Source organism: Equus asinus, chromosome 22 (genome assembly GCF_041296235.1).
Source record: "Equus asinus isolate D_3611 breed Donkey chromosome 22, EquAss-T2T_v2, whole genome shotgun sequence".
Lineage (NCBI taxonomy): Eukaryota > Metazoa > Chordata > Mammalia > Perissodactyla > Equidae > Equus > Equus asinus.
Genome location: NC_091811.1, coordinates 34,540,238 through 34,553,569, shown reverse-complemented (window position 1 = coordinate 34,553,569; position 13,332 = coordinate 34,540,238). Strand labels below are relative to the sequence as shown.

Sequence of the window (13,332 nt, the reverse complement as noted above, 5' to 3'; positions counted from 1 at the left end):
AATGATGCCCTTGTTCAAAACATTTTGGAAAACTTCCTTTCAGCACTGTCTTTTGAATCATTTGCAAGCCTGACTAAAACATCCATCTCATTACCTTCTATTTGCATTTTATACCAAGATTCATCATCCTTTTTTTTATTCACCAGAGTTGGCTATAAATGTCTCTCTGAAATGATGAAGATGGCTAAAATTGACTTTCAAATTATGAAATTTGTCACCATTGAGGATATTTAGAAGTGTGTATGTGTGTGAGTGTGACTGACTTAGACAGCAGTTTCAAAAGGAGGTGGAAATCCTGTGAGTAATGGCTAATCTTTGGAGTAAGTGACTGGTGTTCTAAGGGGACCAGTATGAATGGAAAGCACATTTGGATGGCATGGTGTGTTTGTTTGAAAACCAGTCACATTACTTTTTAATGACACTGTATATTAGTTTTTACAACGTATACAAAGAAAAATGCACATATGTCTTTTGGAATGCAAGGCCAAAATACCTTACACAATTAGTAGCACATTTTATTATTAAGACAATTAAAGGATTAAGCAACTACAATGCTAATCCTGTGTTGGCAGATTCTTCAGATAATGGTCTTTACATGGCAATGTCTCTGTATAATTTTGTTTAATTTAAATACTGCCATTTACTATCTGATCTATAAGTATGTGCATTTCCATTAGCATCTGACATAATTCATCCTTATTTTCATGTCATTTGGAGGTACTATTTGGTAGCATTCGAAGTTTTCATTTTGGTTGACCTCTTCCTGTAAGTAATTGACCCAGTTTTTAAACTCTTAGTGCTTGTTTTCTTTTTTTTTTTTTTTTTAAAGATTTTATTTTTTTCCTTTTTCTCCCCAAAGCCCCCCGGTACATAGTTGTGTATTCTTCGTTGTGGTTTCTTCTAGTTGTGGCATGTGGGACGCTGCCTCAGCGTGGTCTGATGAGCAGTGCCATGTCCGCGCCCAGGATTCGAACTAACGAAACACTGGGCTGCCTGCAGCGGAGCGCGCGAACTTAACCACTCGGCCACGGGGCCAGCCCCTTAGTGCTTGTTTTCTTAACCATCAATATAGATCCCAAATAGGTACATGTGCTTGAAATGTAAAATAATTGCAATGAGTTCCAAATATTTTCTTAATTTAAGAACTCTTTGGCCTTTCAGTACAACTCACAGAATGTTTATGTGTTGAATGATTTATGAATAGAATGAAAATGAAGTGGTAATGTACATACGCAAAACATTCACTATTTATCCCCACTTTGAACATCTTTATTGTGTTCTTTCTTAAATGGGTAGGAAATGAAAGAAATGATTGCCAGACTCAGCTGCCTAGTTTTTGTTTTCTGAGTATTAGAGTTGGAATTAGTGCTCTCTAATAGAAGGAGAGCAAACAGTTCAAGTATGATTTTGCTGTGATCCATTTTTGTGACCCTGTGCTCTGTAATTTCTGACTTCCAGCTTTGGGCATTAATAGTAGGGGTCAGACGCCTGTATTTTGAGAATGTCATTGGTAGCTCTTTGAAAATTGATAGATTTAAGTGCAAACCAGCGTTTGAATATGAAGATCTGGGAAATACTTTTGTACCACTTTTCAGTGTGGCTAACTCACCGTTGGAGACAGTAAAGACTTCTTGTTTAACATGGTAAGTAATTTGTGTAGACTAATTTGTGTCACTTTTTATCCTAGTTAACTGCATTAACATTCCTTTTTTTTGATTTCGTACTACTAAATGGATTTTCTTTTCCTGAATGCCTTTCTCTTTGACTACTCTAAAAATTTTAAAGCACAGAGTATATGCAGGAATCGTTCCAATCTAATAGCGACGTCCTTCTTATTAAACACTTTGGTTTGTATTAGTAAAATTGGGTGCATCTTCACTTTTGCAAAAAAGTTTGGTTTTCTAAAAGACGGAATAGTTTTGAGGGACTAAATCAAACTGAAATGTACTACACCTTTAGGTCTTCAGTAACTTTATTTTACCCATTAACTGTCATAGCTTTTTGACAATCATATTTGAAATTCCATTGAAGGAAAGTATAATGTTGTGATCATGTTCATTTGCAATATAATTGTTTGTTGACAATTTCTAAAATCTGTAATAGATTAGAAAATAAGTCCCAGCAGCTTTTTTGTTCCCCATTAAGAAAAGGAGATTCAGACAGCTTGTATTATAAATGTATCGTAGGACTGCTTACCAAAAGTTAGGAGTTTTATTCTTGTAGGAGTTAGGCTAGTAAGTCATGTTTATATAATCCTGATAAACATTTCTCCATGACTGAATTTTGAGTGGAAAACTTTGTTTCCTAAAAGGCTCTAAGTGAAAAAAAAAATAGGGTCTGTCCTCTGATTGTGTGGAGTGTGTGTGTGTGTGTTTGTGTTTAGATCCAGCTTAATACCAACTAATGCCAACATCTGGCAAAGAGATGGAGATCTGGGAATTTGTTGCTGGAAACCCTGGGACAAAGTGTTCTGATCTGACCAGCAAACATAGCTGTGGACTTGAACTGGAATCTTCAGGGGCAGAAACGTCTTAAGTGTCTGGAAAATTGGCCTGTTGAGTCACCATGAAGGCACTAAAACAAAACTAATTTTAAGCAGGTCAAAGTTCAGTGATTCCCTCTGGAATTCAAACTTTTTTTAAGAGTCTCATGTTTAAGTGAAAAGGGTCAAAGTTGATGCACTGTTACAATGTTTTGAATGCTTTCCCTTAAGAACAGCCACCCAAGCTGGGATTAGCATGGGGAAATGCAAGGCTGGCACTTCAGCGTCTGGGTTAAAAATATTTTAAAGCAGTAAATGCAGTCAGTACAGAGAGATCCCTGGGAGCCTTTCTATTCAAAAATGTGTGAGCTCAGGGCAGCGGCTGCAATGTAATTTAGGGCAGTGTATGCTTCATAGCTTTGGAGAATATTGCTTCTCGCTAATGTTCCATTGGAGGATGGTAGGATAGTAGTAATTTCAGAAGGTGGTATTCCTGTTTGTCTTACATTGAAAACTTGAGAATAAATAAAAGGACACATCAACTGAACAAGAAATGTAACTGTGGAAAAGTACCAATGAATCTAAATTTGAACTGAACAGATACAAAATCAGCATGGGTGTAGGAATATTTTTAAGGAGGAAGCTACTGCAAAAGGAACTTCCCAGGGAATGGACTGCACAGGTATGTTCGGTGTGTGACAAATAGCCTGCGGAAACTTTCTAGAAAGTTCCTTGTCAACAGGGAGGTGCTTTAACTGTGACCAGATGTAATACTCTTGAGTATTTGAATTGAGGAATGATTTTAGAAACTGAAACTTAGGAGATTTAATTTCAGTAGCTGACATTCAGATGATACCTGGATATCCTGAGGATGTCAAGTAATTAGCTAGTCAGATTTCTTGAATGAGATTGTACTGGGATCATATGGTGGCCTAACCCTAAAGTGGGTGATTCCAGGACTTTTGATGTTAAAATGTTCTGCACTACAGCTTAATGCAATTAACTAGGCATTTCCTCAGTCTAAAGATCTTGTTGCTCACTAGAATGAGACCTAAACAACATTCTTAGACATTAAAAAGAGCCTATCATTTTATGGGTTGTGTCTAGGAAAAGGGGAGAGGAACATTTACTCTGCCTTCAAATTTAGAGAGACTCAGTTAAAAACTCTGTGCAGCTATGAAATTTGGCTGGTATCCATAGTCTGCTAAACTCCCTATAAAACTTTGGTTGTTCTTATTAGCTATTTTATTTTTCCACGATACCAGTTGCGGAATAATTCTGTTGTTCTTCATCATAAACCTATAATATTCACTTTGAAGAAGCTTTAATTATTTAGTTATTCATTCTATAAATATCAGTTATTCCAATTTGAGGAATTACATTTTGGATTGTGTTTACTGTGTCTCAAGAGATATGAACTCAGTCGTGTCTGTTTATTTTAATGAGATAAGCCAGGCTCACGTGATAATTTTTTACCAAAACACAGAATAAAAAGGCATGAAGAAGGAGAAGCTGAGTGATTATTGTATAACATGATGACTCTCTCTTAGACAGTTTTTAATTGGAAAGTGACCTGCGTTGAGCTGAGAGACGAGATGTCATGCATGTTCTGTGTGTTTCCATCACTAATATAGGTTAATAGAAAGCGGTCTTTGGTTTGGGTTCTCGAATTCAGTTTTGTTTATAATTAACAATATTACGAATGCTGATTATTTTAATGTAGTGATGAAGAAAGAAGCATAAAAGAGAATCATCTAGTACAAAGGTTAAATTAGAAATAGTAAAAGGATAAATGTGTTTGAGAAGTGGTTCTAGGGTTTTAATGCAGGGGTATCTTTAAAGGAAGTCTTAGATTTCTCGGAATCTCACTTGTGGACCAGAAATTTAAGTTTTTGAGCAGGGAATTTCAAAAACAAAACTTATGTACCATCTGAATGGAAGAAATAGAAGCATTAGTACAGTCAGTATCCTAACTTCTTTCAACGTGACTACTTAATAGTTTTATCACAAGAGACCTTTAAAAAAATACTTGTTGCTCTGAACTTTTGCCCCTCTACGTATCTTTGCACGGGGAGCTTTGGACAAGAGTCTTAAATCTGTCTGATAGTAAGATATCCTGATTCCTTTTCATTTCCCTACATCTCTGGGCCTTCTCAGCTGTTAAACTTGTGCTGGCCGACTGCTGGCTCCACACGCTGTGCTGATCCTTTTGTTTAACTGGCATTTCTCTTAGCTTCCCCACTTAAACTAGCTATCAGAATCCTATGGGTCAACCAGACAGTTTGCCTTATCACAAGCTCACCTGAAACATCTTTTGAGGTAGGACCTGTGATTTCATGACAAATAGTCACCTCAGTGGGGAGCTACAGAGCTCACCTCTATCTTCCAAGGGTTAACAGTAACCTATAATAATAATTTGGTGACACAAAATGCTTCTTTTTATGCATTACCTATTTCCAGAGGCCTAATTTAGGTTTGTATCAAAATGGATATCACAAACAGTACAGCTTCCTGCTGAGAAGCAAAGTGCTACTGAGAGACTTTCTGTTATTCTTTCGGTGGCACCTGGGAGGGGCGAAGAAACACTGAGGGGAGCGAAGCAATTGTCAGTCGCTTATAGTGTAGCTGGGACAAGCCCGTGGTGGAGAATGGTTTTCCAAGGTGGAATAGCTTTATGGAATTGTTATATGAGAAACTGAAGTTTCTTCTGCTGCAGTTGATATGAGGCAAATTTTAGAACAAGGAAAACAGCAGAAGTGGTTACCACAAGGTGCCTTATTTTTCTGTATGATTTTCATACTTCATGCTCTAGCAACAGTGACAGCGCTTACCCAGGTGTAAACACAAACATAATAATACATCCCGAGAAAGTTTTAAACTTTGTCTGTTGAAAGTCTTAATTCCTCATCACGGAATCCCTGGCCGTGCGAGAGCCAGTCCATTCGGAAAAGCAAGCAAAGCTGATCTGTCAACGTGTTCCATCTTTAACCTTTTACTCTATTTTTAAATCGCTAGTACCTACCCTAAACATTCTAGGCTTCTCTATTGTCCTAGTTCTTTCCACAAAAGAAAGCAAACACAAATTTCTCATAATTTTTCTTACTTAACTATTCCCAGGAGTATTTGTACTTTAAATAGAAACTTATGAAGGCTTGTTTTTCATAAGTGTTTAGAGTTAGAATTTCTGGCTATGCTGGTAGTGAGAGATGGGAAAATATGGCAATGTTATTTCACAGAAGGGGTCTTCCAGGGAGCCCCCAGTGCACACCCTATAGGCTAAATTGCCCTTACAGTTAAGCCGGCAGCTGATTTGAGCCCAAATATGGGATGGTAAGTGACCTGCGTTTTAGAATTCAGTGATGGAGGCATTTATGTATTTCCATGCTTTAGGCTCTGTGGGAGCATCCAGCTTCGGGCTTTGCCTTGACTGTGCCTGATTCTCGTACCTGGAAAAGGGATGGGAAAACCTCAGGGAGCTGGGCAAATTGTCAAGAACTCCATCCCAGAGCTTGAACTCCAGCTCCCACTTCAGCGTTTTGCTCTTGCATGTTTTCTGAGTGCAGGGTTTTTCTTGGCCTGCCGCTTCCCCAGTGGCCAGCCCTCGCCTCCTCGCTGTACTCTGGGGAGGTGTTCTCAGAATGCCCGTTTCCCACCCGCCCCTGGGAGCACCACGAAGGAGCAGCTGTCCTTGCTTTCCCACTCCCACTCCGAGGAGAGGCTTGGGTGCACCAGCTTCTGCCACATACTTAATTTGTGCATCTCAAGCACAGCTTGTTGCACAGCCCTGCATTTTTGGCTCAGTGAATGTGTTGAACATGTTCATATAGGTGTTCAACTTGGGGTACACACATGTGGGGATAATGGATATGGTCTCTGTTTTCAAGGACTCAGTTTTTAAACGTATATAATGGCTATTGGAAAAAAACATTGATTTTTTTTAATGTGCTGCAAGTAACATGCTCATGACATTCTTTTTGCTTCTTTAAAAAGCTGGGTAAAAACTAGAATTTTAAGGGTTTTTTACCATAAAAACTGCTTTCAGCCACATTATATCTGTTTCCTTATTTAATTGACTATAATTCATTTTGTAATGTTGCTCATTCAAAGCAGGAAGACTTTCTACTGCCATGGTCTAAGAGTTTGGTCACTTTTCTTAGGGATTGCTCAGATCTCCCTTAATAGCAGCTCCCCAAAGAAAACCAGAGAAAAGAAAGAACGTTAAGCCGTCAACTGCAGCTTTTGTCCTATTTAAATTGCAATGGGTAATTTTGAAAAACTGTAAGTGGGGTGATGATGTAAGATGGACTTTTAGCTTTCTTTTCAAAGTTTCTTGCAATTTTTGTGCTTATTTCAAAACCTTTACCTAGAATGAGAATTCTTTCATGTTGGTTAATGTCCTTTGTTTTCGTGGTATTGTTTTTTGTAATGATTCGTGGGTAGAAATGTGCCAGGGCCATGCTTTGGGATCTGAGCCTCCTTTGGACCCCATAGGATGTCAATGGACTCATTAGGATTTAGCCAAGTTTTATGCATTATTCATAATATACATTCACAGCGTGCGCACTAACGACCGTCTCCTGTGTCTGCTTAGTCAGAACCATTTGCATGCTGTATTATGGAACCATAATACAGAATGCATTTAGCCACATTTTCTGTATTATCCTTAATACATATTGTCATCATGTTCTGTTATGGGATATGTGGTGAATGTGTTTAAACAATAGCATACACTTGTGCATTATGATACCATAAAAACAAATGTATAATAAAAGTCTTGATGGAAGTAATTATTGCATATGTGCAATAATAGTTTCTAAAAAAGCCTTCATATTATTTCTAGTTTGCTTTTATTGTTTGATTATCTAGTTATTTGTTTATGCCTTCTGGACTGATGTCCTGAAATTTTTTAATTTTGAAAACAACATACCTTCTTTTTCCCTCTCATATCTTACCTCATTAGTTTCCCTAAATGAGTATTTAAAAATATAATATTTAAAAGAGACTCGAAGATTAGGAAAAGCATGTTTCCTAACTACCAATTAAAGATCTGTAGGGTATTTGTTATAAAGAGCCTGTGTTCCATGTAGCAGCAAGAACTATGTTGTACATGTGAGAAATTAACATCAAATTATTAACATCAAATTATCTTCCATATCCAGGATAGAGAGGTTCTGAGTTCTAAAGTCAACAGTGACTCTACTTCATTTAAGGAATTGGCACTTTATCTTTTATCTCTGACATCTTGCTTGCAAAATGGAAATGGCCACTGTTTAATTGCAAAAGGATGCCAGATTCCTTATATCTTTTTCTAAAAGAATATTTATTTGAAATAGAAAGAAAAAATCTAGAAATATACCTGTGTCACAAGTGTGAAGAAAACAAAGAATTTATTTAAACCTGTAAATGATAATTTGTTGAAAAGTTATGTTATGATGGAAATCTTAAGTACAGAATATAGTAAAAAATTCATTGAAATTGTAAGTCTTTTGAGAGAGTTCCTGGTGGTTTTCAATAATTTAAAGTCATCTGGTTTCTGGTTAGCTACTAGTAAACTCATTTTAGAATGTTGCCTTTGAAAACTCTACAGTGCATTTAGCATCCTCCAAATGTTGCGCTTTTATACCTGACCACTTCTTATTTCATTATGAAACTGTATAGGAATAGATTTAGAGGGAGTTTATAAAAGATGGTAGTCTTAGTTGGAAGGGTCATTAGTCTTTTTATTGATAATGACACTTTCATAGGTAATCTGCTTTACCTGCAATCAGTCTTATGAAATTTATGTTTTGCTAGATGTTATTGGTGAATTTGTTTCAAATAAATGATCTCACTGAAAATCTGAAGCGTGCCCATGGTAATGTTGTAAACTATCCTTCTCTTGTCTCTTCTTTTCAGCACGTTTGTTGTTATGCATCTAGATAAAATGGCTGTTTTCTTTGGGAATCTGCAAGAAATATAAACCTGATGCAAAATCAGAGTAATATCTTTTCTGCCTATCTCAGTATATTATTCTCTATTTCTCTACTGACATTCACATAGTTGTTTGGGTTGTCTGCATGTTGAGAAGGAAATAGATTAAAATCTTGTGGTTCTAGATATAGTCCAAATGTGATGGATTAAATTGCAAGTAGCCAGACCTCAAAATAGGACAGAGAAGGATATGGTACTCATCAAAACCTAGACATTTTGGTTGTCTGGAGTAATAGAGTTTGTCGGGGAAAGAGAGAGAAATTGAGTGTTAGAGAGGTAGACAGAGGGTGCACCCCCTTAAATCAATGCTTTTCTGCAATATAAGGAGGGAAAAAACCTCAGTGGCTCCTGTTTTAACAAGCTCTATTCTTTCCACTTTCATTTGATATTTCCTCCCAGTAGACTTAGTTAACAGTTGATCACCCTGTCGGACTTTTATTGTCAATTTAAATAGTTCCTCTGTACAAAAAGTCCTCATGTTAATTTTGGCTATTTTTTTCAAATTTTTGGAAAAGCTGTTGATCCTTAATGTATATGTCTGGATGAAATGGAATGCCTAAAAATGTTTTGTTTATATTTTAATTTATTAAGATATGTTTGTAAATCAGATGACGAGAAACTAATTCAATTTTTTTAAAATAAAAATTTTTAGGGGCTGGCCTGGTGGTGTAGTGGTTAAGTTCACACACACCACTTTGGCAGCCTGGGGTTCACGGGTTTGCGTCCCAGGCATGGACCTACACACTACTCATCAAGCCATGCTGTGGTGGCATCCTGCATACAAAATAGAGGAAGAGTGTCATAGATGGTAGTTCAGGGACAAATCTTTCTCAAGCAAAGGAAGGAAGATTGGTGACAGATGTTAGCTCAGGGCCAATCTTCCTCACCAAAATAAATAAGTAAATAAATAAAATTAAAATTTTTATATACAGGAGGATTGAGTCTAATTCAGCATAGTCACTTTCAAGACTATATACTTCTTTCAGTGATGCTGAAAGTGCTCAGACTATTTCAGAAACGTCTCCTTTGGAGCTGCTGGAACCTGAGGCGTACTCTTTTGGTAACTTCAGTGGGCAAGTTTTCTAACTTTAAAGAAAGGATTTATATTTCAAAATAATCAAAAGATATGTTTGAGCCAAGTCTGGTGAATAAAATAGGCGGGTAGTCAGAAGGGGAGTGGGAGTGGAGGGGAGCACGGCTGTGGAACTAAAAGTCTGTTTTCTTGGGTCAGTTATAAATTAGAGGCTTACAAAACAGTGGCTTCAAAGTGTTTTAAGCAACAGTAGCAACAAGGAGATGAGTATATAGTTTCTTAAGTGTAATTCTTTGAAGGACCACATTTATTTGTCAGTAAAGGTTTAAAATAGATTTGAAACATGTTACATTAATTTATAGTTATACCTTGCATAATCTCAATATATTTTAAGTCTCTTTCGTGTTCATCTATTATAACTGACATGCAAAAATGTGTCCATTTTTAGACTGGGGTGCCTGCTGTTTCCAAGGTATGAAAAATGCACAGAGTCCTTCAAAACCATTAATTCTGAGCTAAGTTGTCCAAATGGAAAAATAAGTTCTATGTCTTTTTGGTTTTTTTTAGATTAATTTTTCAGATAATAATTCAATATTTCCAGAGTCTAAGTATCTTAAATGTAGATTTAATTTTTTTCTACTTAATATTGGTCAGAGTTCGCTTCAATATTCATAGTAATAAAATTTATTTCAAGGAGTTTCTTCATTTGAATTTATTTGTTGGCTCTTCAAGAGCAGTCTGGCCACTTGTAGACTGGCCCAGTTGCTTGCAAATAGATTATTTCCATAGATAAACAGGAAGAAACATACACAATTGTATATACGCATAGAGTTTCATGACTAACTTCCAAAGTAATAAATTTAAAAAGACTATAATTTTGGAGATTTATTTAATAATAAAGTGAATATTCACTGGACCATATGATTTTAATTTTGGAGTGGATCTTAGATATCACCATGTCCAAATCCCTCATTTTGATACCCCTGAATTCCTTGGAATGCTCCAATATGAGGAATAATATTAAAAGGGTTGCCATAAGCAAGGGCAGATTCAACAAAGAATGTTGGATTAAGAGAAAATAGTTGAGTACTATTTTAGCTTATTGCAGATAATTTGAAATCTCAAATTACTGGGAATTGCTATTTCTTGAAGAGGGTTAAGAGATGGAACAACTTCCTAGAGAGGTGACTAAAAGGGAAAATTCAAATAAATGTGTATACTAAAAGTAAGGTTTGGATTAGTCTGGATTAGGTATCAGTTTTTTTTTCCCAAATTTGAATTAAATTGGATTTGGCTTCGTGAATAATTTTTGTTACCTGCATAATAATACAGTGAGTTTACCATAGATAACTTTTTAAAAGTACCATGGGGGGCCAGCCCGGTGGCGCAGCGGTTAAATTCACACGTTCTGCTTCAGCAGCCTGGGGTTCGTTGGCTTGGATCCCGGGTGGGGACATGGCACTGCTTGGCATGCCATGAAGTGGTAGGCGTCCCATGTATAAAGTAGAGGAAGATGGGCACGGATGTTAGTTCAGGGCGAGTCTTCCTCAGCAAAAAGAGGAGGATTGGCAGCAGATGTTAGCTCAGGGCTAACCTTCCTCAAAAAAAAAAGTACCATGGAATCCTGGCAGATGTAATAGATATTAACATTTTTGTCTTTATCTTAATATTTCTGTCTAAATTTCCATTACGTATTTTTTGTTTAACGTTTAAGCCCTCACTCTTTAACCTACTGTGTACAATTGCACATGGCGACCACAATCTCTGGTTCAGAGAAGAGAATACATTCATTTAGCTAAGTTGGGAAATTTATCTTTGTTTCTCTCTCTCTCCCTTATGTCCTTCCTTTCTCCCTTCTTTCTGTTTTTCTTGTACTTTAAATCCCAAAGTTAGCTCTTATTGCATATTGGATATAAGTGGAGAAGGGCAATAAAAATTGGCTTTGTAGGAAAGTTCTATGTTATTTTTGTAAGACTTCACCTAGTTCTTAATGGCTTACATATCTGCACCCCTAGTCCCATAATACACCCCACTCAGTGAACAAATCTTATAAACTATAACATTCCAATAGATGTTAATTGTTCATTCTTTGATTTGGTGAGATGCAGAGCAGCCAGGACGGCAGCTAGAATTGCAGCTATTTTTGTTGATGGCTTTATGACTTTTTTATATGTTGTATACCTTTTGATGAAGTTCAAACTTTATCGCTTTTCAGCTGACATGGCACTAGTCCTACAAGTTATAACTCCCAGAAAAAAATACGAAGTTTGCTTTTGGATTATGTTCATCTTGGTTATTTTATAATTGGAATAAAGTTTCTGATGGTCCCACTGAGTGTTGACAGTACCTCCTATGATCTTTATATGTGAACTCTCCTAAGATTCTACTTCTTGTTTTCTTTTTCTTGAGTAACGTAAATGTGAATTTTAGTTCAGGCCTGGGGGATGATGTGTATATTTTCTTTTTGTTAATAGGTATGTGGTATATAAATTGAGTATTTATATCTCATTATTTTGATAACATGCTACAAAGATCCCGGTAGCTGTGTTTAATATTTGTTTTAGGAAATTCGCCACTGCAGACAAATTTATTTTAGACTGACTTTTCTGAAGAACAGTGAATTAAATGGTGGGGAAAAAACCCAACGTGGTAAAGTAAATGTGATCTGTTTTCTGAGTTCATGGGAGACCTTCGTAATCTTTCTTTTCTCAGGATTTTTTCTTTTCTATTGTCTCCAATTCATTGCTTGTTTCTATTTTCTGTGTAGTAACTGGCCTCTAGATGCGGGCTTGTACTGATAAGTTATAATTCCAAGTGAAGTGATAGGGACAAATATTTCTAGGTGTTGGTTGTGGCACCTCCATTCTGACCTTAGACAAGTCACTTCATCTCTTTTCTCCGTCATTCTCTTTCTTTCCTAGCTTGTCGAGGAAACAGTTATAACAGTTCATGAGGCTGCTCAGAGGAGTAAATGAGATAATATAAATAAAAGCTCAGATATTCTAAAATTGAAAAGGGGCCCACTTATACCAGCCATCAAAATACTGAGTATTTGCTTACTGAAAGAGACAAACGATAATGCCCAGGCTTTCAGGAGTGTTTTGCCAAATTTCCCTCAAGATTTTAAATTGGCTGGTGGAAACAGAATTTTAGAACTGGGACACTGTTCCATACCCATAATCCCTCCTCCAAATCAATGAAGGAAATTGAGGTCCAGGAATACTGGGTGAGATGTTTAAGGTCACATAGATAAGTAGGGGAATTGATCATAGAACCCAGGTCTCTTGGCTCCCACAATGAGCCATATTCTTCACTCTGCCATTTGGCCTCCTTTAGCATTAGATGTCTTTCAAGTGAGAGTGAAATAGGATCAGTAGCATCCACCCTTCTCTCAGAAATAAAGGACTCTAGAGAGGCATCTTCCTTTTGCTTTCTTTTTCCCCTTGTGGTTATTGACAAAGCTTGGGATCATGTTGAAACTTGTTGCAACCACCAGGAAACTCTTTCAACTTTTAATAGTTATCACCCTGCTCCTAATTAACAAGTAGCAAGCATGATTATGCTCCAGTAAGTTGGAAAGACTTGTCAGACTTTAATATTTAGACGAGGAATAGACCTCCAGCCATGAAAAAAAAAATCCCTGTTGATATTTTCCATAAAAGGGGACGTACAGTTCAAAACCAGCAGAGCCGACTCTGCCACTTTGTATAATGATATCCTGAGAAATGGCTATGAAGAGAGCATGTTAGTCACGGCTTACATTAACACACAGTGTCTCCTCGAAATCGTTGGCTTCCTTTTCATGGAAATGCTGCATAATGAGCCATAAGGAGGTTATTATTTCTCT

The 13,332-nt window shown here is 36.8% G+C and overlaps 1 protein-coding gene across 11 annotated transcripts in view; it reads left to right on the top strand.

The window, feature by feature from the left end:
- Positions 1-13,332, top strand: part of SOX5 (SRY-box transcription factor 5) — a 951,808-nt gene that overhangs the window by 21,145 nt on the left and 917,331 nt on the right. The window contains exon 1 of one of the 11 annotated variants that reach the window (XM_070494051.1): positions 2,801-3,164. The exons of the other annotated variants lie outside the window; for them this stretch is intronic. The gene's annotated coding sequence lies outside the window, so the exon portion shown is untranslated. Of the gene's footprint in view, positions 1-2,800; positions 3,165-13,332 lie in introns of those variants that run through there. 11 annotated transcript variants of the gene reach the window in all.